Source organism: Schistosoma haematobium, chromosome 3, assembly GCF_000699445.3.
Source record: "Schistosoma haematobium chromosome 3, whole genome shotgun sequence".
NCBI lineage: Eukaryota > Metazoa > Platyhelminthes > Trematoda > Strigeidida > Schistosomatidae > Schistosoma > Schistosoma haematobium.
In genome coordinates this window covers 4,403,142-4,418,939 of record NC_067198.1, presented here as the reverse complement: position 1 = coordinate 4,418,939, position 15,798 = coordinate 4,403,142, and the positions used below count along the sequence as shown (strand labels likewise).

Here is a 15,798-nt window from a genome sequence, read left to right as displayed (position 1 = left end):
TGAAGTGAAGAAAGTCCATTAATCATGTAAAAAAATACGTAAACTTCTATTTTCACCACCTTTTCACAGACCATTTGCAGTGCGGTTAAAGAGACTACAATTTATGGATGAACCAGTGATATTTAAGATAGCGAGTCTTGAATTTTGGCACGAAAGTTATTCATCCATATGGCTAAATAGCATTTCGGCATTATAACTGATGCCAGTTCGTGATGAAAACCCTAACTTGAGTTCGTAACCCTAACTCTCAATCCCGATTCTGAATTCTCACACTAATTTATAGCCCTCTTTAAACCATAGTAGGTTGGTGGATTTTCTCAAAGTTACTTTGACGTCGTTCATAAATTATTGTCTCACCGATCAGTCTTGGTATTTTTAACGTATATTTATTGAACACTTAGTTTAAGGAACTTTTCATATTCTCCTAATTATAAACTTCCATTTGACTCAGTAACTTCTGTTATATCTTTCTCTATTCTCAAATTGTAAGTTAATTATAAACCTGTTTCTCCAGACCTGAAACGTAAATGTCCTAGTTATTTACGTGGTAGGATGTGTTCTGGTCCCCTAATTTGTGTATATAATCAACTTCGCTTTTTATGCTAATACATACATCGTACATCGCGTGTTCTTTTCCCATTCTCTGGTTGAGACTTAGGGACAGGAGTTCTGCGTAGGCCAACAAGAGTTAGCATATCAGGTCATCGAATCTTTGATGGGTGGACATCAGTATTATTAATTTGAGTGTAACAGAACAAGGTCATATCATATAGTGAATATTTATTTGAACGCATAAACATTGGTACACGAGGGCACCAAATACATAGGCGTCACACAATAACAATGAGGTCAGTAGCAGTTATCATTGATTTGTGTGAAGGCTGTGATACCACCCGGGTGCGCAGACTGAGACAGGTGGTTTTCTTAAGAGGCCACATCCGGATCCTTCGACCTAAAAGTCTAATTCACAAGGCAATGAAGAAACGCCAGGAGAGGCGGTCTCATGGTAGCCGGTGACCGACAATTGGTTCATAGGCCATTTGTTCCTTCAGGATTCTGAAGCCCATGTGTATCAATATTTTGGAATCAGGGTTTTCCAACTCCCCTGGATGGATCCTCTATATCCAAAATCCCGGTCTAAGCGCTGAACACTCGCTTTTTGTCCATTGCGAGAAGGCAGTGGTTGTATCCATGTGGCCATGTGAGAGCATTTGCAGAGGTAAGGCTGACTCTCCCCACCCTCGACCGTACCAGGACATTTGGGAGCCTCACATTGTGATACCGTTTACTTTATATTTTATCAGTTTCTTATTTCTGTTTTTTTTACTTTTGTTTCCTCATTAGCTTTAACTGACTCTCCAATTACTTCTACCCAAAATATAACAGATCAATCAAAAGTTTTAGAATTCCGTAATTCTTTATCACCTATTATTAATCAACCTCAAAGTTCAGTTATCATTGACGATAGTATAATAAGTAATTCTTTAATAGAAAATTATCCTGTTACAACTAATTCTCAACAAAAATTATCATCTAAATTTCGTCTTATTAATCCGAATGTTGATTCACCATCGGAACAATTAATTGTTCCAAAAATTAAAAAAGCATCACATTTATTCAATGAAATTAATAACCAATCAAAAAAATTGAGAAGGAAATCATCTATTAATAGTAAAAGAATTTCAATTGGTACTCCGCTTACACCAGATATTCTACTGGATTTTGTCAGTTCCACACATTCATCAAAATCGGCTAATACAAAAAAGCATAACACTGAATCTGTAGACAATAAATTGGAAAATGTTCAACAACAATTAAAAAAGTCAAACTTATTAACATATAGAAAATCTACAAAATTATTCTCCAATTTAAAAAATTCACCATCAGTTACACCTAAATTACGTAGTAAGTCAATTCTCAAAGAGGTTAATCATAACAGTAATACCACTACTACTACTACTACTAATGGTGATGATGATGATCATAATAATACTAAGGTTAAATTAAAGACTACGCTATCTACAGGTAAAAGAACACCAATTCACAAACAATCAAGACAGTCTACTCACAATAGTCAGTCAAAAAGTAAAAGTATTACAGAGAAGAAAACGAATAATAATGAAGAAATGAAAAATCTCTTAGCATCATCTAGTCGTAAACAGAATGTCAATTCTTCAAAAGACATTTCAATTCAACAGCGAAAAAAATCAATGAGTGCATTATGTACGCAAACATTACGACCTGTAATTGTTCGTCTACCATCCAATGTAGATTTAGACGCAACAAAAATTGTTCCTTGTTTAGAGGAATCAGAATCACTTAACAAGCAACAAGACAAATCAAATCAAACTTTAATGGTATCTAATTCTGTCCATAAAAAATCATGTGGTGTAACCAACGAACTGTTGCCAGACAATCATTATAAAGCAAAGTTAAATAATAACGAAATTACACCACTATCAACAACACCGAAACGTCTATCTGTGAGTCAAATAAAAGTGAGTTGTCATTGTGTACCTGATATAAATCCCTATACCAATGACTGGAATAGTAGCTTAATGGTTTAGGCGTTCGACTTTCAACTACGAGGTCCCAGATTTGAGTTTCATCCCACTTCAGTTCTAATAGCCCTCATTCATAATGTGTGGCTCAAAACCGAGTACACGAATCTGTACTTGGTAAATAAGCTATATCATCATGTCACTAGTTGGAAAACTTTTCATGGCTATAGTTCCATAGAACCTTTACACTTTTTTAATATATCAGCAATGTGTTAAAATGGCATGTCTTTCATTGATTTTATTGAAATCTACTATCAGTATCATAGATTAAAATTTTGGTTCTTCAGTAATGTGGTTTGCGGGGACTGGCTTAATTTAAAAACTATTTTTGTCATGAATAGACATCAGTTGTAAAACTATTTGAAGTTTATAGAAGCTCTGAGTAGCTGTTTCGTTCTAGATTGGGGCTTTGAAGCATTTATGACATATATCACTAATGATATCGACTGATTATCACAGTATATTGTGACTTCGTTGAGGTCAGAAATGTAGACCATTGAAGGTTGACTCAATGGTTTAAACGTAACATGTTCGCTGAGAGTGTAGAGTTTCAGGAGTTCAATCTCGTATGGAGTCATGGATACAGAATTCCAACGAGTCTCAAATTGAAACGAATCAACTGTCTGATACTCCCTGATTTTCAATTGCGTTTCAGACAATGTCAGTCCTTGACAAAAAGTATCTGTCAGACTTCATTAATTTGGTAGTATTGATATCTTTTTGACAGATATAATGAGATACAGTTATCTCAGGATCGGTGTAGTTTATTGATATTAACATACTCATTTACTGAATATGGATATCTGATGTCGACTGTGACAGTTAAACATTCTGAATTATCGCACATTTCTGACTTCTTTTACATGCTGACTTTTGCAAATACCTGCAGTTGGTCATATATCCTATGAGGTAAATCTTTAATTACCATAATGTTTCACAGACACATATCTTCAGTGTCCTAGGATATAACACCAAATGTTCCAAACTTTTTTTTGTGTTAAGTCACCTCTAAAAATAAAGTATTTTAGACCAAAGTTACAAACAAATATGTTTATAATTTCACGTCCTTTCCCACTAATATTGAGCAAGTGTGCAGACTTTAATGCTGAATCATCTCTAAGAGAATAATGTGAAGATTGTTAAGTCAAAAGTTATTGTAAATGATCTATCTGATAAATGTTCAAACTGGGCTGCTGCTTTTGGTGAAACTGACAAAAAACCTTGAGAAAACTCATAAAGTGTTGAAGACTTTATGAAAATAATGGATTAAAGGAAATTCTGCGGAACGATGCCACAACTATAGAGCGTGACTTCTAAGAATGTTTTAAATAATGGAAAGAGATGGAACAAGTGTAATGCCACTAATGAGCGGTATTTTGAAGGAAGATAATATTGATGTGCTCTAAATTATGCTAAGTAAATTGTCCATAACCTCAGTTGGCGTGTCTATTGGACGAACTACTTGAAGTTCAGTAGAGCAATGAAGTACAAAAATATACCAACTATCTAATTTTATGGTTTACACCACAAACTAATCTTAGAGAACTGTTCAAAATCAGGATGCACTATACAGCTGTTTCGTCCTAATGGAATGCCTCGACAGCGCCACCCACCACCTTGACGAAAATTAAATCCGGGACCTTCGGGTTTCTTACCTAGCGCTTAACTTTTGGACGATTTTGCCTCCATTTAGTTGTGTACATGTCTAATTTTAATCTGTAGAGGCTAGTATCCTCTATATCTGACTCCAATAAATAGTATCCCGTTAACTGAGTATTTAATGCAGGCTAAATCTCTCAGTAGAACTATGAATTTACTCGAGATTATTCAAAAGCCCGAACATCAGTTATAGAGATAGTTTATTGTTAAAGATTGGTAAAATCCGCAAGCGTACAGGAAGCAAGCACACAAGGAAACCAAGAGTATGTATGTGAGTGTGAGTGTTAAAAATCCATATATACTTTTGAGTGTTAATCAAGTATGGATAAATTATTGATTGTCTGTGTTTTACAACCAGTGGGAGAATGGATTAAAAATTGACATGTGCTCAATCAGACTCACACAGAAAACTACATGGTGGATCAAGTGTCTAAATTACAGTGAGCAGATAAATAATACAATAGTTGAATAGGCATACTACAAATCCACCCAAAATTTTACGCGACCGTCTTTCACTGCCTCGAATGTGTAATGCTCTGTGAGGTTGGAAGGTCTTAAGTCTGGTCCCCGGTGGGGTTGTAGACGCTCACTACTGGGGACCCATGTATTAGGACAAAACGGTTGTTCGGAGCTTCTCGTTCTCTGGTGGTTGTTTAAATAAGATCAATTCGTGATGTAAACTACGAAAATTTAAGTCTCCACAGACCCATACAATAGTAATCCGGTTCTAGTTTGTTTTCACTTAATTTTTTATTATTTAAACACATAGATATTGGTACAAGAAGGCACCAAATACATGTGCGCCACACAAATCTTATTCGATATGTGTGAGGGCTGTGATACTGCCCGGGTGCCCAAACCGAAGCAGGTGGTTTTCTCAGGGGGCCACTCCCCAACTAGGTTAGCAATTTTTTAGGTGAGACACGGTGTTCCATGCCTGGAAAGGCAAATTAAACAAAAACTGGCTTAAATCTATCAAAATTATAAGAGCCTCCCTTTTATTTTTGTTATTCAGTTTAACTACCGTTAAATCAATTTTTCGCCATTTGTCTGCGTCAGTATATGAGGTTATTCTGTCGATCCTAGAGTGTACACAACATTGTCAGTCATTTTTTTTTACAAATGACTTATTAACACCTAAGATAAAGGTAACGAATAGGAAGTCTGTCAGACCTGATGCAAGCGAATCCGACGGACATATCGATGGGTCATTCTACTCATAGGATGCCCTCATTCTATTCAAATCTTGGGTTTATTTATCTTTCAGTGTAATAGGGAATATCACCATTGCTCCTTAATGCTGAACATTTTGTGTCAACTGACTTTTCAATCAAATATTATTCATCATTATGATTTCACTTAACTAAATTATCTGTTTCTTCTTTATTTAGACTATCAATAAACGTAGTAGCTTAGAAGAATTTCGGTCTACACCGCAGGTAAAACGCAAAGGTAATGTAATTTAATTAATTATCCTCTATTGACCGAAATGACGTTGTACCTACATAACCAAGTGCATGTTTATGGTCTCGACCCCGAAGCACGCTTCTATTTTTGGCGTTAGTTATACTACTCAGTCGCCTGAACCAAATTAGTTGAAACAGGATCGGAATAAATGATTCAATCACTAAATATAGAGTCCTTTAAAGCCAACAATTTACTGTCCCACTTTTGCTTTTTTGTTGATGAGTTAATGGATTAGTGGCAAAACACTTGATTTTCGGACATTACATTGTTGAATTCACTTGGTATTGTTTAACTTGAATCTTCCCATTGATGTTTTTGGACTGAGATTGATCAGTCTCTTATTGGCATATGTGCATACTGTGCGTATGCCTCGGTATTGCCTTAATTTACAAGCATTATAATGGGAAGATTCAAGTTAAACAATACCAAGTAAATTAAACTTCACCCCATTGCACAAGCAAATGGCTATCAGGACTCAGTAGCTAAGTGGATAACGCGATGGCGTTTGCAGCGAACGGTACTGAGTTCGAGTCCCAGAGTGAACATCAACTCTGAGATGCAGGTACATCCATCTGACGAGTCCCAAACAGGACGAAACGCACGTCCTGGATTCCACTGCTAACCACTCATTACATTGTTGGTTTGAACCGCGTCCCATCTATTTTGATGTGAAAGACGGAGTAATATAATTACTTACTTCCACTTTGCTAAAGCGATCGCGGAACTACTCAATTTTTGTTAAGAAGTTGAAATAAATAATAGATGTAGTATTTAGTTTAGTGTAAAAGCTTGAGATATATGCGACCAAAAATACTAGAACTCGGTATTATCTCGGAGTTGGACACTGGTAACCATGTGATTGTTAGTATAGGGGTTTGTAAACACTATTGCGTTTGTTGCTTTACATCACTAAAATTGGATGAACAACCCTTGATAACCAGGCAGCAATAGAAAGCTATATCGTCCTAGTTTGGGTTTCTTCAGAAGTTCCTACATACATCAGAGACTGGAACCAGAACTTTAAGTTATCTTACGCTTATCTTTAGACCACTTAGTTGGAACCCTGTTGTCCATATTTCCAAAAAGAATTAGTTCGCACTATTACTAGGAAGTTACATAATGTCCTTGGAAGGTAACTCCATGACTACTGAAGTTAAATCGTGAGCTCCCCACATGGCACAAAGGTCATGACTCCGATTTCTGGTGGGGCCATAGATGAAAATTGCTGTAAAGTTCCAGACTAGGATAAAGTACTGAATAATACTAAACTACATGGATTTGTAGAAATACATTACTAGAGAATCAAAACTATGTGAATACAATGCATATGTCAAGTAACTTTCCTGGTGATCACCACCAGATAATAAAAATAATTTCTTTATAATTATTTAGACTTCAATGCAGAACTCGAGCATATTTATGATTTTTAAGCCGATGATGTTTTTCATCTTAAATTTGCATAATTTATACCAATTGCATTTTAAATTAGACAATATTTTATAATACTCTCCAGATATGTCGATAAGATCTCCAGTAGCGTCTGAAATAGGTGCAACAAGGATCAGCATAGTATTTAGTGGAACTCAATCAGAGTGAGTTTTTTTTCTTCAATGTTATTTAGATTAGTATTATATGCTTTTAGCTCAAATGTAAACTTGTCTGAATCATGCAGTTACGCAAAATACCTGCTTTCTATTTATTATAGTAAATATTTCTGTTGTGTTATAGTTTTGCTCATGTTTAATTATTCCCCTTTTATATTTAACTGTTTTGTACATCACCGTCAGCGCTCCTACAGAGCTACTGAAATGCATAAGATTTTCGACTATAAATGAATGAATTCAGGTATAGGGTGTTACTGGTCTTGTAGAAGTACTTTACATTTGAGTGATATAATTTGCATGACGAAGCTGGAGAGTCTACATCAAGTATACATCAAATTCTTTAACCTTCATCCTTCTTTTGAATAAACTATCATTTTTGAACTTAAAATTATTAATTTGAGTGGTTGAAGCTAGACCACCATGGAAAACCTGGAAGCACTGGACGGCCGTTTCGTCCCATTGTGGGACTCCTCAGCAGTGCGCATCCACAATCTCGCCCTCCGCGATATTCGAACCCAGGACCTATCAGTCTTGCGCGCGAGCGCTTAACCACTAGACCACTGAGTCGGTCGGTATCCAATTGTATTAAAGTCTAACTTCAACTAATCCACGAAATTGATTGATGCATCCACCATTGTCATCAGTGAGTTACTATTTCACAACAGACCTGATTGAACTCCACTGATCACTGCTTCTCATTAGAACTCCAGGATATACCTCTTAAAGCCAGTCACTCATGATCTCATCCATTGAAATTACTGTAATATCCACAAAAACCCCTTCTGATATTAAAATTATTAGTTTAATAGATGGATATAATCTGTGAACCTCTACCCCCTTTTTAGATCAGATCTGTTCAAATAATCTGTGATATGTACTTCAGTTTAGCTAGATTAAAGGGAAGGATTTGTTGTTGTTCGAGGATAAATCTAATATATTAGTCAGTGATAACTAGTATTTAAGGAAATTATCATCTTTCACGTTATTTCAATGAAACTCAGTCAGTCAGTCAGCTACAACGTAGGACCAGGCACATATACGCATCAATCCAAGTTTCTATACCTCATTAGCACAACAAAATGAACACCAAATTCATAGAAGCAGTCACTTCGATGTTGGTAAAAAAACACTTCATATAAGGATATGATACAAGGAGAAGATTAGCTATCGAATTGTAAAATTTCACGTTACCGTTACAAAACAACTTAAGGCAGTACGCACAAGATGCACATATGCCAGTAAGAGACTGACCAATTGCAGTCCTAAACATCAATAGAACGATTCAAATAAACAATACAAAGTGAATTTAAACTTCACCTCATTGCACAAGCAATTGACTATCAGGACTCAGTAGCTAAGTGGATAATGTGATGGCGTTCGAAGCAAATGGTACTGGGTTCAAGTCCCAGAGTAAAACTCCTGAGATGCAGTTACATCCATCTGACGAGTCTCGAATAGGACAAAACGCGCATCTTGGATTCCACTGCTGGCCATTATCCATCTTTGCTTATAATGCTTATGAGTTAAGGCAATATCGAGGCAATACACACATATGCCAATAAGAGACTGATCAATTGAAGTCTTAAACATCAATAGGATGATTCAAGTGAAAACTATAGCAAGTGAATTTAAAATAACTTGTCGTTTTACTAAATTTTTTATAGATGCTTTTCAAAGTTACTTACTTTTACATTTTGATAGGAAACTGTTAAATTAGTAATCAACATTTAAGACTGTTGATTGATAAAATGGGAAAAATGTTCTACTTTAGATTTTTTTTGAATCCTGCTACATTCTATAAATAATCTTATTATATAAAAAAAATCCCTCAGTTTTCTTTCTGATATGTCTTCCAATTGATTTACCAGCCACCCCTAATAACTTCAGACTAAATTTACATGGCATCTTAAATACAAGAACAAAGGCACGAAGTTTTAAAGGGGCGCTTTACTCCAAATTTAGTTTGTGTACAGAAAGACGAGGATATTTATTATATTACAGACGATCCTGGGCTTCTGAAAGTTTCTGAAACCGTACTAAACATAGCAGCGACTAGGTAAATGTCCAATGAGAGACGTGATACGCATCTCTTCACTCTCTAAATGTTTTTGAGAAGCTTCTATTCAGCGCTAATTGGTTAACATGTTCATATTGTCTTTTACGAGGAATACTTTAGAACTTCCTAACACGTCCCATTATAATTTTACGTTGATTTAAAGTCCATATAAAAGGATCTATATTTCTGTTAAATAATGATTTCTGTGCAGTCATAAGGTTCACATTGGCTTCTGTAATGATAATAATCTGAATCAACTGTTTGTTTTTCAAAGCGACAAAAGGCCCTCTGAATGCCCTGGTACGGCCGGAAGCTCTTCCAACTCATCCGAGCCACTGGCAGCAAGAAGTCTGGTGTGAGTGAAACAATCTGCGAGGATGATGGGATGCCAATCACTAACATCCATCGACGTCTTGGACGATGGGCAGAATTTTTCGAAGGGCAGTTCAACTGGCCTGCTGCTCCGGCAACATCGGTCAGACTGTCCTGCCCTCCATGGCCGGTGACGACTGATCCACCAAATGAGGCGGAAGTCCGCAAGGAACTCCAACTCTTGAAGCGTTACAAATCACCTGGCCCAGATGACTTACCTCCGGCTCTTTTTAAAGATGGTGGTGACTTTTTGACTAAGGAATTGACGACGTTGTTTACAAAGGTTTGGGAACTAGAGTGTGTACCAACGTCATGGAATGAGTCGATAGTTGTCCCTATCTTTAAAAAGGGTTCACGTCGTTCTTGTAACAACTATCGGGGGATAAGTTTACTTCCGATTGCGTCCAAGCTATTGGCTTCCGTCATTCTTCGTAGGTTGTTCAAAACCCGAGAAAGATTGACTCGCGAGGAGCAGGCTGGGTTTCGTTCTGGTCGAGGATGTATTGATCATATCTTCACCCTCCGCCAAATGTTAGGCAGGGTTGCCCAATCTCACCATTCCTCTTCAACTTTGCCATCGATGACATTCTGGAAACAGCTCTGATGAATGTAAGTAATGGTGGTGTGGATCTGTTGCCTGGAGAAAGACTTCTCGACCTTGAGTATGCGGACGATATTGTCTTACTGTGCGATAATGCCCAAGGCATGCAATCCGCACTTAATCAGTTGGCAATCAGTGTCCGTAGGTATGGTATGTGCTTTGCACCTTCAAAGTGCAAAGTACTTCTACAAGACTGGCAGGATTCTAATCCTGTACTCACCCTGGATGGTGAGCAGATAGAAGTAGTTGAGAAGTTCGTGTATCTGGGTAGCTGCATAAGTGCTGGTGGGGGTGTGAGTGATGAGATCAATGCACGAATAGTGAAAGCCAGAGCGGCTTATGCCAATCTGGGCCACCTTTGGCGCCTTCGTGATGTTAGTCTGGCTGTAAAAGGCCGGATCTACAACGCGTCGGTGAGAGCAGTTTTGCTCTATGCTTGTGAAACCTGGCCTCTCCGAGTTGAGGACGTTAGACGACTCTCTGTTTTCGATCATCGCTGTCTCCGAAGGATTGCCGACATTCAGTGGCAACACCATGTCAGTAATGCAGAGGTTCGTCATCGTGTGTTCGGGCACAGAGATGATAACTCAATTGGTGTCACCATCTTGAAACACCGACTTCGGTGGCTTGGACATGTTCTCCGAATGTCGTCCCAGAGAATTCCACGTCGTGCATTATTTGCCGACTCTGGGACTGGTTGGAAGAGGCGGAGAGGTGGTCAGTGCATGACATGGTGTCGTGGCATGAAAGAAAGCTGCAAAGGACTGGCTTGTGTTGGTCCTTCACGACTCCCTGGCTGGGGTCCGAGAGATGGTGCTACACAGTGGCTAGAGACGTTATCAGATATGGCTCAGAATAGAAGCCAGTGGCGATCCTGCTGTAACCTTCTCTTACTTTCTTCATAAAAAGTGGTTGTGTCTCCTTTACCTGAAAGATTTCTTCTGATTGTACCTCTTCGTCATTACTCTCTTTTTCTTTTGCGTTCCTTAGTTTTTTTTTCTCTTTCTACTTCTCTTCGAATTCCCATTGTTTTGTGTGGCGCATATATATTGGCGTTCTCTTGTACCAATATTTATGTGTTCAAATAAATAAATAAATTGGCTTCTGAGATTCCCGACAGCTCGGTGAAAAATAAGGTCGTGGTGTAGAAGATGGCGAAAATTATATTTTTTTACCGTCCATGTGTTATCAGTGTTAATGTTTTCTTATTTTCGAATCAGTTAACTTGGTCATAATACATTCATTCACTGAGATAATATGTATGTATATAGATTAAGATTTTGATTCTCAACAAGGAATGTATGAATAATGGATGTAGTGTCAATTACTTATGTATCATCGTTTCTAACGTCCCTGAATATCCTTATACGGTCGAGGGTGGGGAGATTCAACTCTCTCTCTCTTCAAACGCTCTCACATAGCCACGCGTATACAGCCACTGCCACGGAAGTCCTACTCACTGTCTCCTCGTGATAAGAATGTTGTTTACGAAATTAAGTGGACGAAAAGCGAATGTTCACAGCTCCTGCCGGTTGGTGGATATACAGGATCCATCTAAGTGAGCCGAAAAACTCTGATTCCTAACAAATGGTGCACATAGGTTCCAGGATCCTGATGAAACAAATGAAGTATGAACCTATTGTTGGTCACCAACTATCATGCTACTGCATCTCCTAACGTCATTCTACTGCTTAGTGGATTAGACCTCTGGGTCAAAGGCTCTCGGTATGGTCTCCTAAGAAAACCACCTGTTTCGGTTTTGGCAACCGGGCAGTATCACAGTCGTCACACAAATCAATAATAACTGCTACTGGCCTCATCGTGATTGTGTGGTGCATATATATTTGGTGCCTCCTTGTACCAATGTTTGTATTTAAATAAATAAAATCTCCAATATCATTAGTAGATGTGTTTTTTTCTTCTCACTAGGCCATTAGAAAATACTCAGTTTGTTTTTGATATTAGAATAAATCTCCTATGATTTTTGATGTTCTGTTATTTTATTTTGTTTTAAAATTTTATATAGAGAAGAACAAGTTTTGATTGCACTACTGAAATCAAGCAATTTAATTGGTTATGATATAATTAAACCTTCGTTTTCACATTCTCATTTAACAAGAACAAAATGTAAACTTGGTACAGCTAATCGTTCTTCTGGTTTATCAGAATTTACACATTTAGTCACAGAATCCCCTTGTCGAAGAACATTGAAATTATTTCATGCTTTAATTCGTGGTGCACATATTGTTACTACTGATTGGATACGTCAATCAGTAACTTTGAATATGTGGTTATCTGAATCAGAATTTAAAGTAAGTTCCCTTTTTTTCTTAGAACTAAATTACTTTAATTTGAGCCCCCAAATGCCCTGGTGTGGCCGAGAGTGGGGTGGGCTCACCCTCCCTCTCTAAATGCTCTCACATGGCCACGCGTATACAGCCACTGCCACGGAAGTCCTACTCACTGCCTTCTCGTGGCGGGGGTGTTTTTTACGAAATTGAGAGGACGAAAAGCGAATGTCCGGCGCTTTAACCGCATTAGTGGACACGGAGAGTTCACCTTGGAGAGTTGGGAAACCCCGATTCCAAACCAATGGTGCACGTGGACTCCAGTATCCTTAAAGAACAAATGGCGTATGAAACAATCGTTTGTGACCGGTAACCATTTAACTGCATCCCCTTACGATGCTACACTGCCTTATGGGTCAGACCTTTAGGTCAAAGGCTCCGGGTGTGGCCCCCTAGGGAAACCACCTGATTCGGTTTGGGCACCCGCGCAGTACCCCAGCCCTCACACAAATCAAATGAGATTTGTTTGGCACATATGTATCTGGTGCCCCGTTGTACCAATATCTATGTGTTCGAATAAATAAATAATACTTAAATGTGATATATTTCAATAATCAAAGTACACATGTATGCATTAATCTTTGATTAGTGACACTGATATATCTAAGATGCAGACTTTGAGATCCATGGATCAGACAGTTGTAATCACTTATTCATCGTTCTTAATTATGTAATATTATTAGTTCATGTACTTGGTTTGAAGATGCAAATCTCCTTTATTAAATAATGATGATGATTATTCTACTAATCAAACCAGATCTCAATAATCTCAATCAAACCAGAATAGTCAGAGCTAGGTTGCAATCTGCAAATCTGATTGCTGACATATGAATGCCTTAAGCAGTAAAATAACACTTCTTTGGAGAAAAAGTAGATTACATCTGTTAAAAAGTCATTGACTGGATTCAGGCATTTTCTATGCGGGATCACGGTGGAGAACTCAGATTCGCTCATTTTTGTAGCCGATCATCACCAAATAATAAGCTGAAAAGAGTCTAGAACCCTCCGGTGTATAAACTATAAATATGCCAACATTTTTTAACTTTAACTTCAACCTTAACTTAGTTCTTTCGCTCCTTTGTTTTGGAATATCATGCTTTCTTGTTTAATTGATGTTCTGATTTTGCGGGCTGATCGAGTAAAGTAAGGTGTTCTAAGATTACTAAGCAATAAAGGTAACTGGGTCGGATATGAAAGGCTTAACAGCAAGCCAGAAATATTAATAATTTTTATTATGTTAATGAAACAGAATATCTTTTGGTTGTTCACTGAAATAGCAGCTATATTCTACTTAACTCAAGGTAAGGCTCTTTACTAGAATAGTGATTTCAGTTTAACGATCGATGGAACCAAGAGCACTATAATGACGATAATGATAATGATAAAGCTTCACATCTACGCAAATGCCATTTGCTTTTATCCATTTAGGAGCTAGATATAAGTTTGTTATTAAGCCGTTGGAAGTCAAGTCCTGATATCACTAAATTATTGCTCTTACTAAGACGCCATGCTCGTGGAGTTAATACCCAATAATTTACGTTTATACTTTTAATCGATTCATGATATTGCAGGACCCGAATCCATTGTCATTGACATATGTCACAAAACTGAAGTAGTTAAACTTCATTAATTATATTGTCTCACTAGAAGTTAGTCTCTAGTGGATACGTGAAGTAGTATAGAAAGTACTTCTAAGGTAATAATAGTAAACTAAATTCATAAAGTCAACTGTTTGTTGACATTCACAGATTAGTTTCATTCAACGAACAAGCTGTAGATATGTATTTTCTTTTCTTTTGAATTTGTCCATTTAGCCTCCTGGATTACCTCGTTTATCACGTATGCAAAGAATGAATAGATTATTTTCAAGTGTCGGTATTATTTATGTTGATATTGATACAAAACCACCACGTCAAGATCTTGTGGACTTATTGAATTTAGGCGGTGCACTTGTAAGTGTATTTAGTACAATAATCAATAATCATTTACTTCGTGGAATCTTATCATATATTCGTTGTTTTTGATTTACTAATGTCGTTGTTATTACTGAAATTATTGAATTATAAAAAGTACTTATTATCATATCAATTCAATATGATCAAAGTCTATCATTTGTCTGAATATATTACTTGTGAGTAACTATTATTTCACAGCACCATTTACTTTGCCCGCATTTCCTGGTTACTTACGCCTGTTACTCCTCGTGAAGGAGCATAGACCGCCCACCAGCACTCTCCATCCAACTCTGTCCTGGGCAGTTCTTTCCAGTTGTTATTCATCCTTTTCACATGTCTGCTTCTATTTCCCGACGTAATGTGTTCTTTGGCCTTCCTCTTTTCCGATTCCCTTCAGGATTCCAAGTTAGGGCTTGCCTCGTGATGCAGTTTGGTGATTTGCGTAATGTATGTCCTATCCATTTCCATCGTCTTTTCCTAATTTCCTGTTCAGCTGAAAGCTGGTTTGTTCTCTCCTACAGGATTCCGTTGCTGATGGTATCTGGCCAATTGATGTTGAGTATCTTGCGTAGACAGCTATTTATAAATGCTTGTACCTTCTTGATTATGGTTGTAGTAGTTGTGCAAGTTTCAGCTCCATACAGCAGAACCGTCTTGACGTTCGTATTGAAGGTTGTGACTTTGATATTGGTTGAAAGTTGTTTTGAGTTCCATATGTTCTTCAACTGTAGGAATGTTGTTGCTTTGCCAATCCTCGGCTTTACGTCTGTATCTGATCCTCCTTGTTCATCGATGATTCTTCTCAGGTATGCGAAGGATTCTACATCTTCCAGTGTTTCGCCATCAAGAGTGATTGGATTGCTGTTCTCCGTTTTGAATTTGAGGACCTTGGTTTTCCTTTTGTGTATACTGAGGCCTACTGATGCAGAGACTGCTGCTACATTGGCTGTCTTCATCTGCATATGTTCGTGTGTATACGATAGGAGGGCTAGGTCATCTGCGAAGTCCAAATAGTCTAATTGGTTCTGAGCTGTCCATTGTATGCCGTGCTTTCCTTCAGATGTCGAGGTCTTCATAATCCAGTCGACCACCAGAAGAAAGAGGAAGGGAGAGAGTAGACAGCCTTGTCTGACTCCGGTCCTTACTTGGAATGCATCTGTCAGCTGTCCTCCATG

The 15,798-nt window shown here is 37.6% G+C and overlaps 1 protein-coding gene across 1 annotated transcript in view; it reads left to right on the top strand.

Moving 5' to 3' along the window:
- The window catches only part of HUS1 (DNA damage checkpoint control protein), a 51,950-nt gene that overhangs the window by 12,183 nt on the left and 23,969 nt on the right, over positions 1-15,798 (top strand). Inside the window, exons 4-8 of the mRNA XM_051212825.1 lie at positions 1,345-2,498; positions 5,612-5,672; positions 7,201-7,279; positions 12,347-12,632; positions 14,483-14,620. The gene's annotated coding sequence lies outside the window, so the exon portion shown is untranslated. The remainder of the gene's footprint in view (positions 1-1,344; positions 2,499-5,611; positions 5,673-7,200; positions 7,280-12,346; positions 12,633-14,482; positions 14,621-15,798) is intronic.